Source organism: Bombina bombina, chromosome 3 (assembly GCF_027579735.1).
Source record: "Bombina bombina isolate aBomBom1 chromosome 3, aBomBom1.pri, whole genome shotgun sequence".
Taxonomy (NCBI): domain Eukaryota; kingdom Metazoa; phylum Chordata; class Amphibia; order Anura; family Bombinatoridae; genus Bombina; species Bombina bombina.
In genome coordinates this window covers 1,215,425,290-1,215,443,448 of record NC_069501.1, presented here as the reverse complement: position 1 = coordinate 1,215,443,448, position 18,159 = coordinate 1,215,425,290, and the positions used below count along the sequence as shown (strand labels likewise).

At 36.4% G+C, this 18,159-nt stretch overlaps 1 protein-coding gene across 3 annotated transcripts in view; it reads right to left on the bottom strand.

Annotated features, from left to right (window-relative positions):
* Positions 1 to 18,159, bottom strand: part of TENM4 (teneurin transmembrane protein 4) — a 953,133-nt gene that overhangs the window by 434,619 nt on the left and 500,355 nt on the right. The window lies entirely within an intron of this gene.

Genomic DNA, 18,159 nt, shown 5'->3' with positions numbered 1-18,159 from the left:
AGCTTTTTTATTTTTATAGGGATTAGGTTTAATTTTTTTATTTTTGATAATTTGGTTTACTATTTTATGTAATGTTAAACTTTTATTTTTTGTAAATTTTAGATTATTTTAATCTTAGGTTGTTTTTTTTAAGTTATGTTAGGACTTTTTATTTTAATTGTAATTTAGTAATTTATATTTTATGCAATTTGGGGTTAATTTAGGGGGTGTTAGGTTAGGGGGCTTAGTAATTAAATTAGGTTTATTGTGATGTGGGGTTTGGTGGTTTAGGGCTTAATAGATTAATTAGGTTTATTGCTATGTAGGTGAATGGCGGATTAGGGGTTAATACATTTATTAGGTTTATTGCACTGTGGGTGAACGGCAGATTAGGGGTTAATATACTTTATTAGTTAGTTATTGCGGTGGGGGTTTGGTGGTCGATAGGTAGATAGATATTGCGCATGCGTTAGGTGTTAGTTAATATTTTCAGCCAGTTACGGGAGTAACGGTGCTCATATACTCAGCAGAAGGCTTGCTGTGTCTGCCTATGTGTGGCGAGGTGAAAATGGAGTAAAATGTCTCAATTTTTGCTGCGTAAGTCCTTGTGCTGAATATGTGATACCGATTTGCGATGCAGTTCTGTTAGCTTATGGGAGTAAAAATTGCGTGCGACAGGTTTAATATATTCAGCGTCATATATGTGATACCAAAACCGCATAAAAACCGGCGTTGCTGGCTTTTGCGGGCGACGCGGCATATGTAATCTTCCCCAAGTTGTGAAAGTACCAGCCAATAAGCACCAGGCAATACTGCTGTGTGGGTGCCATGGTCTGACAGTAATCATTTGCACTGCTGTGGAAGTTCTCCTAGTCAGCCAATCAGCACTACTACAACAGTATAAGTCATATAATGACATGCATCACACAACTTTTACTAAACATTTATTTATGTGACATGTGGTTCTGCCTAATTTATAGTGTGCTATGAACAAATTAAAATAGAAAATGTTGAATTATGTCAATTTAAACTAAACATTCCTACAATACGAATTCAGCAGGTTCCATCCATCATCTCCTTCTTGCGACTTTTATATATCTGGAAGTAAATAGAATTTAAAATCCGCAAAATATCTTGCAGTGACTGCTTATTACATAAAGCTGCATTTTAGACCTACAGGTAACAGCAGATACTTTTACGCTTACATATGAAATTCCGAAACAAGTGTCTTGTAAAACTCTACTTGTCCAATTGCCAAGGATGAGCTACAAATTGAGGGTAATTTGAGTAAATTAAAGACCCGGCCTGTTAAAGAACCTGTTCAGAACTGTCAATCACTGTCTACTCTTAATGCCACAGACCTAGGCACAAAGGATTGTGGGTTACTAATTTGATATGGAGGCTGGTGATTGACAGCTCTCCTTCTGATGCAGACAAAGCTGTGTTACTGAGGAGGAACAGCCACTAATACACACAGAAAAATCTTTCAACGCCACAGTATGTCGCCTTAGTGCAGAAAATGTATTGTAGTCAGTAATAAGGTGACTGGATAATACCCTCACCTCACTACAATATTGTAATGTTTCCCGAACTATATCCTAAGGCACCTTGATGTTTTATTTCATGTGGTGGAAAAAAAATAAAGGAAAAGGTTTTTCTCTGTAAAATGAAGTACATAGAGCAGAAGCCCAGCAGCTGCAGATGTACAGTCTGTGTAGACAGTTTTATGGTCTTGGGGAGGAATTTGTGGTGGTTTTGAAAAGGAATTCTGCATTGATTTTTGACAGAGGTGGGATAAGGGGCTGAACTAGACTTCACTGAGAACAAGTGAAAAGGATGCGACAGGCCCCCATATCAACAGACATCAGAGTAAAAAAGAAGCAAGAAATGACTGCTTCTCTATGACTGCGAATAATCCTTACACCCTTGGTCAGTCTACAATGTAGAATATGCACTTGTGGCACCTTCCTGTACAAATATGGTGGCATTTTTTTGTGTACAGCAACACTGTGGCTGTCACCTTGGAAACTGTACCAATATTGTAATGGCAAATCCATACATGTTCCCTACACTGCAATCCATGATTTGCACGGGGGCCCACAGATAGGCCAAACATGATGCCAGTAGAGCCTCAATCCCTACTGATTGCAGGGCAAGATGGCCTCCTAGACATGAGGGGAATCTGAAACTGATATAGCTATGCCCCAGGGTGGGATCATTTTAGGGAACTGGGTTTTGTGTGATCTGTTTAGTGATCCCAGGGTTCCCTCAAAGCCCTCAGAGGGTTCCATGCCTGACTTAGTCTTGGAAATGGCAAAGAAAATAGCCATTTTGACCAAACCAATAAAACGGACATGTCAGTAGATTAACAATTGCAAATAATTAATACATATATTGTGCAATGAAGCTAAATGTTTTAGACAGATATAAAACCCCTTGCAGAGAGGCCTAGATTTTACTTTTATCCACTTTAAACACGGTTTCCCTCATTTGGGGAAAAAACACCCAGAGAAAAACCTGCTAGCCTGTGATCAGTGAGCAATTACAGATATAAAGACACCAGCAAAATTAAGTTCCCCCTGGACTGAGAACAGGAACACTTCAGTAAACACTGCTGCTGCTGGTGGGGGGAGCTGGAGCACAGTCTGGTTGGAGGCATAGTAAGATCCTCTAGTAATGGGCAGTAACACTTCCTACAATACACTAAATGTAAGTCTGTCGGCCGTCCTGCTGTATAATCAACCTGCACTGTGAGGAACATATGGTGCTTACATTTCTGTGTGGCTCGCTCTGGGGTTATTTAGCTCCCCTCAGCAGAAATAGGACTGTTGCACCTTAAGTGGGTGAGACTCTGTGACAGAGGGGGTCTCAGGCCCAAAGGCAACCATTCAACCCTTCATTGGTTTTAATTTGCTTTCCTTAACCAAAGTGTACAGATTAAATACATATAAATACAGTATTAAATACATATAAATACAGTATGTGTGTTTGTGTATGTATACATGTATGTATAAAACAATATTAAATTGTGATGAGGGTGGAAGTCTTAGTGAGTTCCCACACCCTTTTTTGCAGTACTTGACCCCTGCACTGGTAATGCTGATTGGCTGGGCTTTTTTTGTTTGTTTTTTGGACAGGAGCTGAAGGATAACTGTTCTCTGATCACTTACTATTGTGAGATAAAATATATCTTTATTTTTTATATAGAGATGTTCAGTTGATATTTTCTTGTCAGCTTTTTACAACTATACTGACTCACTTTCAAGTGATTTAGCATATGGGTATTATGTCCCTTTAAATCTAGTAGAACAAAACTTTTTATTTTGTCACCTTTTCATATAGTTTGAATTGTGGGCTCTTTCCTGCTAGAAGTTAGAACATTTACACACTCCATTGACCCATTTATAGCTGTTCCTAGTTCACCTCCACAGAGAAGGAAATCTAATGGCACATATTGCTTTACTGACACTAAAACATGTTATTTTTTTCAATATTAAAACGACTACTATAACTTTTTTTTAAATAAATCTGCATATTATTTTCAGACTAATATTCATTTTGAATATATCAATATAGTTAACATTTATTTAGTTTAATGCCTCTTTTTTCACAGCCAAATCTTCAGAGTTTGTAATAGTTTATTTCTCACTAATTTTCCATTGCTCTCTCTAAGTATTGAGCTTTGGTTTACCGACAAACATAAGATAAGGAAGCATGTGTTTGTACACAAAGTGATAATATAAAGAAATCCCATTTTACCTACAAGATTCAACCCATTTCAATAGGCTGTGGTTTCAAACACAAAACCAGCTATCCCATATACACAATTAAACCTGAAAATGCAATTTCTCATACATTCTATACTCTGCAGCTGATATAACAAGTTATTGGAAATACATGAAGGTAAAAACAATTTTACAGTATACTGTCCCTTTAATTCCCTGGCTGCCAGACTCAATTTTGAAGGTTAATTGTGTGGCTACCAGAAAGAATTATAATAAGGTCCTATACTTCTCTGGCAACCAAATTGTTAATAAAAAAAAACCCAAAAAACATAGAATGTAAAGTTAGACCACCCCTATACAATGACAGCTAACGAACACAGCGCTCATTAGATGTAAATTTTACTGTCACTTAAAAATCTAAAACATAGCGGACGAAGAAGCAGCAATCAAGCGATTTCCGTACAAGGCAGGTAATTACAGAATCTGTTAAATTACAGTGATTAGGAGCCACAGAGGAGAGACTCAAAACAAATCTCAAGTAACTTTTGCAGGGAGGGAGGTAAGTTTAATTGAACATCTGCAAATTTTTTTTCTTCTTGCCTTAAAACATAGGAAGCAGGTTAAAAACAGACAAAAGGCAAAAGCAGATCCACATCAGCTTTGTAAATCCTCAAACAAAAACGCTTTAATGTGGCATTAAATGCTTCGTTTAGGGTAAGTGAGGGAGTAGTAGAGCATTTACTTTGTTATGGTAATTTTTTAAAGCCAGTGTTTGACTTATGCTGATCATGGACACTTAAAAAGAAAATGCTCCAATTATTATTAGATTAGAAATATACCCCTAAAAGATAAACACATGGTTAAAGAAATACACTGCTAGGAACTAGCGTAGCAAATCTGGCAAGCTATAGATTAGATACTTGTATCACCAGCTAGCTTAAAGGGACAGTCTAGTCAAAATGAAAGTTTCATGATTTAGATAGGACATGTAATTTAAACAACTTTCCAATTTACTTTTTATCATCAATTTTGCTTTGTTCTCTTGGTTTTCTTAGTTGAAAGCTTAACCTAGGTAGGCTCACATGCTAATTTCTTAGCCCTTGAAAGGCTGCCTCTTATCTCAGTGCATTTGACAGTTTTTCACAACTAGAGGGCGCTAGTTCATCTGTGCCATATAGATAACATTGTGCTCACGCACGTGGAGTTACCAAGGAGTCGGCACTGATTGGCTAAAATGCATGTCTGTCAAAAGCACTGAGATAAGGGGGCAGTCTGCAAAGGCTTAGATACAATGGGCTCGATTTATCAAAGCCCTATGGCTGTAAGTTCTCACAAGAACTTGCTCGACGTATTAAATAATCAGCGGTCACGTGACCAATGCTTCCCTAACCTCTTTGCCACCTCTAAGGTGGCGAAATTCAATCTCTGCGGCCTAGTCCGACCGAGGAGACTGACAGCTCCAGCCCGCGCGTGATTGGCTGTGTGCAGGCAGGGGGCGGGATTGCACGTGAGCGCAAAATTGCGCTCGTGTGCAATGGAGAATTCCTGCAGGTAAATTCGCCCCTCCACAGGCGAGCTGAGGTGTACAGGGGCACGTATATGCGCCCCTGTCCGCCTCAGCAATAATAAATCGAGCCCAATGTAATCACAGAGGTAAAACATTAATATAACTGTGTTGGTTACGAAAAAAATAGGGAATGGGTTATAAAGGGATTATCTATCTTTTAAGACAATAAAAATGTTGGTGTAGACTGTCCCTTTAACATTGTTCACCTTGAATTCAGATCTCTTTTTAAAATATTCATTCTGCAGCCATCTGAGGTCAAATCAGCAGTCTCTTCTCCATCTGCGCTCAGTGTTGCATTCAGATCCTCTTTAACCCCTTTATTGCCAGAGAGGGTTATTTTACATTGCAGCTGTTTCTGACACGTGATTTATACTTCAACCCAATTTAGGTTATCTATGTTTTAATATTTGGGCAAATACATTTATATGAAACTTAGGGAGTCAGTCACCTTCTTTTATCAGCCAGGGAAGTAACATATTTGTACATTTTATTATGTCCCTTTAATAAATGACACTGGATATTACAAACACTTTGAATGTGCTGGGTGTCTGAAATGTATGAGCTAACACAAGTAATAAATACTATGTCACTATCCTTGAGTCATTGTTAGAAGATCCTTTCCCCCCTCGCTTCTGGGATTATACCAGCGGCCTTTTCTTCCTCTGCACTTTCAGGGCCGTATTCACATCCCTGTGACAAGAGGATAAAGACAGAACCTGCATCTAACGCACATCCCTTGGGAAACGTACTGATAGCAATCAAAGACAATCTTTCTTCAAACTTTATTTTGTTTTCGCAAAGACGCTGACAGAGCAGCCAAAAGTAATACAAAACCAGAACTGGGTCTCTGTAATCACTAACCTAGAATTTGAACACTGTTGCTATAGGGGCATTAAAGTGATACTGAACCCAAATTTTTTCTTTCACGATTTTGAAGGAGCTGCACTGCACTACTAGGAGCTAGCTGAGCACATCAGCTGAACCAATGAGAAAAGGTATATATGTGCAGCCGACATTCAGCAGCTAGCACCCAGTAATGCATTGTTGCTCTTCAGCCTATCTGGGTATTCTTTTCAACAAAGGATACTTATAGAACAAAACAAATCAGACAGCAGAAGTCAATTGGAAAGTTGTTTAAAATTGCATGCTTTATCTGAATCATGAAAGAAACATTTTAAGTTTCATCTCCCTTTAATATACCTAGAAAAAAAACCTATACACAGTTTAAGGGACAGTCTACTCCAGAATTGTTATTGTTTAAAAAGATAGATAATCCCTTTATTACCCAATCCCCAGTTTTTCAAAACCAACACTGTTATAATAATATACTTTTTCCTCTAGCATCTGCAGACTGCCCCCTTATTTCAGTTCTTTTGACAGACTTGCGGTTTAGCCAATAAGTGCTGACTCATAAATAACTCTACGGGAGTGAGCACAATTTTATCTATAAAGCACACGTGAACTAGCACTGTCTGGATGTGAAAACTGTCAAAATGCCCTCAGATAAAAGGCAGCCTTCAAGGGCTTAGTAATTAGCATATGATCCTATCTAGGTTAAGCTTTCAACAAAGAATACAGAGAGAACAAAGCAAATGTGATTATAAAAGTATCTTGTTTAAAATTGCGAGCCCTGTCTGAATCATGAAAGTTTAATTTTTATTACACTGTCCCTTTAAAAGGGACAGTAAATTTAAAATTAAACTGTCATGATTCAGATAGCGAATGGTAATTCTAATTTATTTCTATTAGCTTTTTTGCTTTGCTCCTTTGGTATCTTTTGTTGAAGAGCATACCTAGGTAGGCTCAGAAGCACCAACGCACTACTGGGAACTAGTTGCTGATTGGTGGCTGCATATGTATGCTTCTTGTCATTGGCTCACCCAGCTTACACCCACTACTTGCATTTCTGCTACTTCAAAGGACACCAAGAGAATGAAGCAAATTTGATAATATAAGTAAACTTGAAAGTTGTATAAAATGCTCTGATTCATGAAAGAAAAGTCTTAGCTTATATGTTCCTATAAATGACATGAAAAGGGGCAACATAAATAATAAAAGGCATGATGTAAAGTAGGTTTAATATGTATAACTAACATTTTATATAAAAATCTAAAGGTGTTTACAGCCCCTATTTAATACAGGGCATTGCGATTAAATAACAGTCACTCTAAGGAGTGATATTAACTAAAGTTGTTCATTTACTTTGACAGAATTTATTTCAGTATGAAAACCTGGACTGTTTGTGGCCCCTCAATGGCACATTAAGAAATATAGAGTTTAACCCTTTGGCTGTCGGCTTAAACCCTTGGCTACAATGTATTACTGGGCAATATGCTGCATCCTGCTTTGCTCGCCAAAGGAACAGAAGGTCTCACAAATGACCTAATTACAATACGATATAGCAGAGAACAGCTGTAAAAACCTATGCCTGCTGCTTGGTATAATAAACATGAGACATAGAATCACTTGAACAAAACACAAAATATAGGGGGTAAAGAAAAAAGAAGCTAACAAGCCAGCAATACAAAATAATAAAAATAAAAATGATTACAACTTTTTTTTTTTTGTTAAAGGGATAGAAAACTTCAAAATTATATTTTGTGATTTGGATAGAACATACAATTTTAATAAACTTTTCAATTTACTTCTATTATCAAATTTGCTTCATTCTCTTGTTATCCTTTGCTGAAGGAACATTGTCAGCTAGCTGAAGACATCTAGTTAGCCAATCACAAGAGACAAATGTGTGCAGGCACCAATCAGCAGCTAGCTCCAACTAGTGGTGGATATGTGCATATTATTTTGCAACACTGGATAATAAGAGAACCAAGCAGATTTGACAATAGAAGTGAATTCAAAAGTGTCTTAAAATGGCATGATCTACCTGAATCAAGCAAGTTTAATTTTGACTTTTTTATCCCTTTAATTTAAATTATTGGGAGATAGAACACACACACACACACATATATACTGTATATATGTGTGATATCTGAAAGCAAAATATTGAATATGTATTCAATATGTATCTCATCTCCTTTCTTGTGGATATTCATGGCCACATAAAAAACAAGCTCCTGGACTGATCAAGCAATCACTGTGTGGCATGTTGCAAAGTTAAACAGCCATACAACTGCAACTAACGATTATTTTCATAATCGATTAATCGGCCGATTATTTTTTTCGATTAATCGACTAATCGGATAATAAGAGAATCAATAAAAGTTTTCTATGTTTTAAATAAAATCCACATAATGAGTGTTACAAATATAAACTTCAGACTAAAACTTTACATTAACACAACTGTTTCTTCCATTTTTAAGCAGCAGAGCACAGTTTTATAATTAAACAAAACAAAACCGCAAACTGTTTGAAAAGAGGTAGAACTAGAAAGTTAGGCTATCACTGTTAATAACATTCTGTTATTCACTCTTTCAGAAACTTTACATTGAAATGCAAAAATCTCAACATGTCCACATGCTTCTGGCTAAGGCTGGTTCTCTGTTTGCAGCTATATTTCCTGCAGCAGAGAAAAGGCTGTTGAGGTGTATAAGTAGGGTTTTGCCAATTTCACCAAAGTGGGATATTTATCTTTGTTAGCTCTTCACCAATGCTAAGTGTTTTCTACCTTGTCAAGGGGCCTCTCAAAGTAACCCTTGACTTCATTCTAACATAAAAATATCTTGAATATCTATATGCAATGGTAAATAACCAGCTATAAGGATAGGGGAAATATCTAGTCCGCTCTAAAAATAACGAATATATACTTATAAAGGTTGAAAAACCAACTAATCGATTATGAGATTCGTTGACGACTATTTTCATAATCGATTATTATCGATTATGACGATTAGTTGTTGCAGCTCTAAAACAAACTTTAATTGTTCAGATAGAACGTGTCATTTTAAGAGACCGTTCAATTTACTTTGTTTTCTTTTGGTATCTTTTGCTGAAAAGCATACTTAGGTAGGCCTAGGAGCTGAAATGCACTACTCTGAGCTACCTGCGATTGATCTATACATATATGCCTCTTGTCATTGGCTCGTCAGTGTTCCAGTTGTTGTGTATTGCTTTTCTGGATCTGATTTTAACTATGTGTTTAACCCCTTTGCATGGATTAAAGTGCAATAATAAATGCTCTAACATAGAACATTGGCCTTTCGCACTTTTAAATCCCTTTAGTTGTGGATATAAATACAAAAAAATTTAAAAACATAAATAAATGAATAATGGAAGTACAGGTGGCCCTTGTTTTACAACGGTTCAATTTACACCGTTTCAGAATAACAACCTTTTTTTCCAGTCATGTGACTGCTATTGAAAAGCATTCAGAAGCAGTGCATTTATTAAAATAGCCAGTAGGTGGAGCTGTCCGCTTGTGTTGCAGCAAAGCCAAGCAAGCTGAAATTAATCAGTTTAACCAGAACTGAGCTATCGATCAGCTTTCAAAGGAACAAGATCTTCCTGTCTATAACTCAGTCCAGATTGGAATGCATAGAAAGAACTGTTTGCAGAAAAATGCAAGTGAAGTCTGTGTTGTGTGATTATTTTATTAGGTTTATAATGCTGTCTAGCAAAAGTTTTTGTTTATTTAACTTAAGTTTAATTATATATTCTGTGTTGTGTGATTATTTTATTAGGTTTATAATGATGTTTAGCATTTAAAGTCTTCATTTCAAAGCTTTTAAAATAATGTATTAGGTGTTACTTATGACAGTTTTGAGAGGGGCCTGGAAGATATCTCCTTCACTTCCCATTGACTTACATTATAAACTGGGTTTCATTTTACAACGGTTTTGATTTACAACCATTCCTTCTGGAACCTAACCCCGGCGTAAACTGAGGGCTACCTGTATTTATAACTTAAAGGATTCCAAAACTTGCATCAACTGACCATCAATATCATATCCTGCACATTTTTATATCATCACATAACTATTTATACTGTCCAACAAAGTTTCTGAACTTTATAAACGCTCATTTTTATTTTCTGTGATGACGTCATATTATCCAACCCTCAAAAATGGGCTGTGCACTATACAGATAACTTTCAATACTATTCTGAATTCGTGCATCTCATTAAACGGCCATGTCGTCACAATGCGCATGCACATAAGTTATTGGCCGTAGGTGGGTTTGGAATTCAATACATTTTCAGAATCGGATTTCTCATAATGGGTAAACATACGCAACGCAATGTAAATTACAAAACCATAGCAAATATATTGATATGGCAATTAGAGATTACTTTTTTGCTGGGGTTAGTGTCCCTTTAAGGGACTTTAGAGTCAAAATAAAACTTTCATGATATAAATGGTGCTCAACCCTTGTTCTGTCACAATGTATCATTTCCTGGTGATTTGTGATTCGCATTCGCCTGTACCTAAAATGACAGTGCAATGTAAAACTGGTTTCCCCGTGAAGTGTTTGCAATTACTTGTTATACCAGCTGCCTTGTATAAAATATATTGAAAATTAGGTTTATTTTTGTATATGAAATATCTGTTGTGCAGAAACTGCAGACATCATTATCTTATCCATTTCCCTATATACACACACACACACACACACAATTCCCCATTATCTTATCTTGCTGTCTATAAAGAAGATACTTTAGATAAAACAACTAAACTATAACATTTCCATATCCCCCCTCCCAGATTCTTATTTAAATAGCTTCTCTTTAGAGAATACAAAGGTATTCCAATTTTTTTGTGAAGGTGGCAGTTATTACAGACAAAATAATATATTTCAAAAAACAAAATAAAAGTAAAGGAACTATTTGTAAACAATTTAATACACCACAGTGGGTAAAATGGAGCATTGGGAACATTTTAAACATTTTATAGTAAAATGTCCCTTTAAATGGACTCTGAAGCTTATCCGTTACAATAAGCTACAACTTGTTCCTTAACCCCTTAATGACCACAGCACCTTTCCATTTTCTGTCCGTTTGTGACAAAGGCTATTTTTACATTTTTGCGGTGTTTGTGTTTAGCTGTAATTTTCCTCTTACTCATTTACTGTACCCACACATATTATATACCGTTTTTCTCGCCATTAAATGGACTTTCTAAAGATACCATTATTTTCATCATATCATATAATGTACTATAAAGATTTTTATAAAATATGAGGAAAAAATGGAAACAAAAACACACTTTTTCTAACTTTGACCCTCAAAATCTGTTACACATCTACAACCACCAAAAAACACCCATGCTAAATAGTTTCTAAATTTTGTCCTGAGTTTAGAAATACCCAATGTTTACATGTTCTTTGCTTTTTTGTAAGTTATAGGGCAATAAATACAAGTAGCAGTTTGCTATTTCCAAGCCATTATTTTTCAAAATTAGCGCTAGTTACATTGTAACACTGATATCTTTCAGGAATCTCTGAATATCCTTTGACATGTATATATACTTTTTTTAGTAGACAACCCAAAGTATTCATCTAGGCCCATTTTGGTATATTTCATGCCACCATTTCACCGCAAAATGCAATTAAATACAAAAAAATCGTTCACTTTTTCACTCATTTTTTCACAAACTTTTGGTTTCTCACTGAAATTATTTACAAAAAGCTTGTGCAATTATGGCTTAAACGGTTGTAAATTCTTCTCTGGGATCCCCTTTGTTCAGAAATAGCAGATATATATGGCTTTGGCGTTGCTTTTTGGCAATTAGCAGGCCGCTAAATGCCACTGCGCACTACATGTGTATTATGCCCAGCAGTGAAGGGGTTAATTAGGGAGCATGTAGGGAGCTTTTAGGGGTAATTTTAGCTTTAGTGTAGTGTAGTAGACAACCCCAAATATTGATCTAGGCCAATTTTGGTATTTTTCACAATTTTAGGTTTCTCGCTGAAATCATTTACAAACAGCTTGTGCAATTATGGCACAAATGGTTGTAAATGCTTCTCTAGGATCCCCTTTGTTCTGAAATAGCAGACATATATGACCTTGGCATTGCTTTTTGGTAATTAGAAGGCCGCTAAATGCCACTGTGCACCACACGTGTATTATGCCCAGCAGTGAAGGGGTTAATTATGTAGCTTGTAGGGTTAATTTTAGCTTTAGTGTAGTGTAGTAGACAACCCAAAGTATTGATCTAGGCCCATTTTGGTATATTTCATGCCACCATTTCACCGCCAAATGCGATCAAATAAAAAAAAAAAGTTACATTTTTCACAAACTTTTTCACAAACTTTAGGTTTCTCACTGAAATTATTTACAAACAGCTTGTGCAATTATGGCACAAATGGTTGTAAATGCTTCTCTGGGATCCCCTTTGTTCAGAAATAGCAGACATATATGGCTTTGGCGTTGCTTTTTGGCAATTAGAAGGCCGCCAAATGCCGCTGTGCATCACACGTGTATTATGGCTAGCAGTGAAGGGGTTAATTATGTAGCTTGTAGGGAGCTTGCAGGGTTAATTTTAGCTTTAGTATAGAGCTCAGACTCCCACCTGAAACATCAGACCCCCTGATCCCTCCCAAACAGCTCTTTTCCCTCCCCCACAATTGTCCCCGCCATCTTAAGTACTGGCAGAAACTCTGCCAGTACTAAAATAAAAGCTATATTGGGCTTTTTTTTTGGGCATATTTACATATGCTGCTGTGTAGGATCCCCCCTTAGCCCCCAACCTCACTGATCCCCCACCAAACAGCTCTCTAACCCTCCCCCTCTGCCTTAATGGGTGCCATCTTGGGTACTGGCAGCTGTCTGCCAGTACCCAGTTTAGTAAAAAAAAAGTATGTTGGTTTTTTTTTTTATTTGCCCTTTTCTGTAGTGTAGCTTCCCCCACCCCTTCCAGATCCCTTAGATGCAGTTTGTAAATACATTTTTTTTTTACTTTTATCAACTTTGTTTTTCTGCAGTGTAGCGGTTCCCTCCCGCTCCCGCCCCGTGCGCGCGCCCACCCGCCGCCCCCGTGCACGTGTCCCCGTCTGTCCCGCCCCCCTCCACTCGGCCCATCGATGGCCGCCCACCCGCCTCCCAGACTGGCTCCCACCCACCAACGATACCGGCCACCGATGTCCGGTGCAGAGAGGGCCACAGAGTGGATGGCCAAGGGGGGTTATTGCAGGATGCCTCGATATTGAGGCATCACTGCAATAACCGGAAAGCAGCTGGAAGCGAGCAGGATCGCTTCCAGCTGCTTTCCAGACCAAGGACGTACGCCACACATCCTCCCTCGGTCATTAACTGTATTTTTTTTGAGGACGTATGGCGTACATCCTTGGTCGTTAAGGGGTTAAAGGGACAGTAATTAAAAGTTTATGTTTTAGAGCATGCAATTCTCAAAAAAAAAACACTGTTGCAAACATTGCTGCCATAAAGTGCATGCTCCAGAGCTTACCTAATTTACTTTTAAAGGGGTAGTATACAACAATTTTCATATAACTGCATGTGACACTACTATAAAGACGAATATGCACAGTTACTGATATAAAATCCAGTATAAAACCTTTTAAAAACTTATTTAGAAGCTCCCAGTTTAGCACTGTTGATGAGGTTAGGCTAGGACACCCAGTGAAAGGGGATAGGAGAACAAGAAGAGTAGACAATCCCCCCTCCCCCTATCCCTGCATATGAAAAGAGAGATAACAAAGGCGCCAGCAGGACTCTGTAAACGCGCGTATACATCTGGCACTGTGGGGCTTGGTTAGAAGTCTGAACATCAGCACAAAATAAGCAAAACTATAAAGCATTACAAAAACACTCCCAGATGAGCTATATAAATGGATCATCTACAAAACATTATGCAAAGAAAAACTAGAATACAATGTCCATTTAACAAAGGATATCAAGAGAACAAATTTGATAATAGTAATTTGGAATTATTTTTTTTTTTTTTTTTTTTTGAGAATTGCATATTCAGTCTGAACCATAAAACCTTAACTTTGCCTTTACAGTCTTTTTAAAAAAATCTCATTGCAGCTTATTGTAATTTAGAAGCTTCAGGAGAATGCAAACAATTGTCATTTATCACAAATTACCAGCAACTGATACACGGTGACAGTTATAAATCGCGCCTAGGGCTGGAATGGGAAAGATTCATTAACAATCTCACCGTTGCCTACCAATGACAGGAATTGCAATCAATGGTAAATCAACGTTTATTGTTAACAGTCAATATTTATAAGTGAGATAAAGCTATGACGCTACTGGGGGAAAAAAAAAGCTACTAACGGTATCACAAAGAAAAATGTATTAGTGAAATTATTGTATATTAGTGTAAAACAGATACAAAGCTGATTGTAATACAGAATTGACAAGGAGATTTTAACAACTATCCTTCGCCAGCAAACTGCCCTCCGCAGGAATCTGTATTTTAAAGAAAATCCCATTGGACCCGTAATTAAAATTAACTTCCTGAAAGCAAATTCTATGGAGCTATCGCTGAAATAAATTGAATACTTGCACTAAAACTGCTTAACTGTGCTGTACTTTTTAATTTGTATTTTAATTGCGCGTGGTTTAGTAAAAGCGATATCTTGCGGATTACAAAATAATTCTGTTACAAGAGTCAAATGCAAATCAACTGCACACATTTCAGTGGCAAGCAGCTTAATTTGCTTTTTTTTTTTACTCACTTGCACATTTTAAAGCGATTCTCAGTAAATTTAACTATTTGGCTGCCAGATCGATCAGACTGCTATACTTCCTAAAATGATTTATAAAATATAGTTGATCCGCCATAATTAAAAATAATAATAACAGCACAACAATAATAAACATGTCCAGCAACAGTAAACATCACTTAAAAGGGACAGCCAAGTCATTATTAAACTTCCACAATTCAGAAAGGGCACACAATTTTAAACAACTTTTCAATTCACATCCATTATCTAATTCTGCACAATCTTTTTATACGCACATTTTTTTGAGCATCTGCTCCTACTGAGCATGTGCAAGAATTACATGATAAACATGTATGCATTTTTTGATTGGCTGATGGCTGTCACGTGATGTAATAGGAAGGAAAATGTAACGAACAGCATTGTCTTTTATTATGCATTCTTCTGTGTTTAGTGGTCCTTTAACAGCTCATACTGACATGGGTTGTATTCTTAAAATTGAATAAATTCCCATCAACCTATATTTCCAACACATTACAGTGAAATACTAACATGGATCTTATGGTAATTATATTATGATAGATATATGAAAGGTTTTACAATGCCATGGTTAATATACTATTATGAAATATTGCAATAAATTTAAACACATTTAACAATATATCGTATTGGTGGAAACAGACATTTTTGCAAATTTTCATAGAATATAGAATAAGCTAAAAAAGATAAGGAACAAATTCTAGGAAAGCGTACACCAAAAAAAAGCCTTTTAAGTAAACTTTAGTGTTTTTACAACCTTATTTTGTTTAAAATGCCCACAGATAAGGGATCTGATGGTATCATTTATCCCTGTGACCCTTTTATGTGATCTCCTGGAAATAAACAAATAAGGATCTTATTAAAAGTGCTATGAAAATTAAATTTGAAGCACACATTTTAGATTTGAATGCAAGCATATTTGCAATGCACATCAATTTGGGAAATTGCTTCCTGTAAATGTTATCACAGCTTTTACTGGGCATTAGACCCACAGAGCATACAGAAGTAGGTACCGTGCACTTTCATGCAGGGTCTGAGTGACCGTAATAAGCTACACATCACTTACAGAGCACACACTATGCATGAGAGGGGAATGCACGTGCATGCAACCTATAGCCATATGCTTGGAACAACGTAAGCGCAGTAAAGTTTAATCACAAAACTGTGCAAATTTGTACTAAAAACAGTTATGCAAATAGGTACATCTTGCAACGCCTGAGACCTTATTAGGTTTGGAGAGTATTATATATTCACATCCTAGGTGGCGGTGTCATTTGGTGACTATCAGAGCTTGCAGGGAGCAAGGGCCGAGCTAAAGGGAGGGGCAAGATGCTGCTGGTTGTAGCCTGGAGCCCTTCTCGCTGCGGGTCTGCTGACCTATGGCTCCTGAGGATGTCTGGTTTGGACGGTGGTGGAGCCCAGCAGGGCTTCCCAAAAAGAGATCTATTTGGACCCTGACCTACTATGCGTGGGTATATTATTTAAACTCTGTTGCTGCCTTCCTATTTCAAGACCTATTCTTTTTAATAAGTTTAGTTTTGTTATGCCTGATTATTGGCTATGTTCAAATTAATAAATGCGACCGTTCTGGTCTTCTTCCAACACAGGTGTTATGTTGTTATTTATGTTATGTGGTCAACTTCAATCTGTAATGGGATTCAAAATTGTACTAGCGCACATGCATAATATAGCTGCCAACTTTTAATAATGCACTGGTACTAGGGATGAGCGAATGTTTTGCAACATTCCAAAAATTAAACAAATTTTAAACACATTGTTCATTCTTTTAGAATGTCTAATATTTGTACAACATTCTAACATCCGTTTAATGTAATAGTAGTCAAAATTAAACTTTCATGATTCAGATAGGCCATGTAATTTTAAACAGCCTTCCAATTTACTTTTATCATCAAATTTGCTTTGTTCTCTTGGTATTCTTAGTTGAAAGCTAAACCAAGGTAGGCTCATATGCTAATTTCTAAACCCTTGAAGGCCGCTTCTTATCTGAATGCATTTGACAGTTTTTTTTACAGCTAGACAGTGCTAGTTTGTGTGGGCCTTATAGATAACATTGTGTTTAAGCCAGTGGAGTTACTTATGAGAGGACACTGATTGGCTAAAATGCAAGTTTTTCAAAAGCACTGAGATAAGGGATCAGTCTGCAGAAGCTTAGATACAAGGTAAATCACAGAGGTAAAAAGTATATTCATAAAACCATGTTGGTTATTCAAAACTTTTTTAAATTTGTAAACAATAACAATTCAGGAGTAGATTGTCCCTTTAAATTGTAATATTCAAATTATGCAATATTCAAAATAGAAAAATTATAATCAACATATTTGTATCTATTATATATCAATTTACTAAATTCCCTACACATGAACTATTTAACTTCTGAATAGTATTTGTTAAATTGAATGTTACATTCAAAATTTGAACATTCTAAAATGTATTTTTTGTAATTTACATGCATTAGCAAAAATGCTTCTAATAAAAGCTATAGCGGTTTCAAAACCGTATTTAAGTATGCACGGTGCACCAGCATTTTAATCACAGTACTTGCTCATAGAGCCCATCTGGTAATGACTCAATTAGTTAATTGCTGACATGATACATGCCAAACTGGTGCTCTGAGCAGCTGCAGTATTTAAAATGCTAGTGCACTGAGAAGATCTAGCTAAGCTTCACATGCACATGTAGAGAAAAATATTAACACTAAAACAATCATCATTTTTACTAGAAGCATTTTTGCTAATACATGTATAATGCAAATATATTTTTATTCAAAAATGTTATTCATCTATGTGCATTTACATTTTGACCGGAATATCCCTTTAATTTTTCCCCAGTTTTGCTTTAACTAATGTGTTTTAAAAAACAAATATATAATTTCATAATGCAACGTATGTTGGTTTCAACCTGGCTAAAAAGTGTCATCATTCTGCATTTACAACCTTGGAATCAAGAGAGAAAAAAATAATTAAAAATAAATAAACGTCTAGCATCTGTATGTGAAAAAAGGGTTTAACATTTCCCTAGACAGATGCGAGACACAACCTCAGGTAACACCTCTCCTCATTAGGTATTTAGTGGTTTTCATTTGTTTGAAGAAATGTGCTATAAACTGTTGCTGCCAAAGTTTTTAAAAAATAAAAAAAAAATCACTTCAAAACTAATGATTTTAGTAATCACGCAAGCTGCAAATGCAATAGTAAGATCCGCAATCTATACTAAATAAAATCTGAAGAGATTGAGATTTATTGCTTTGTC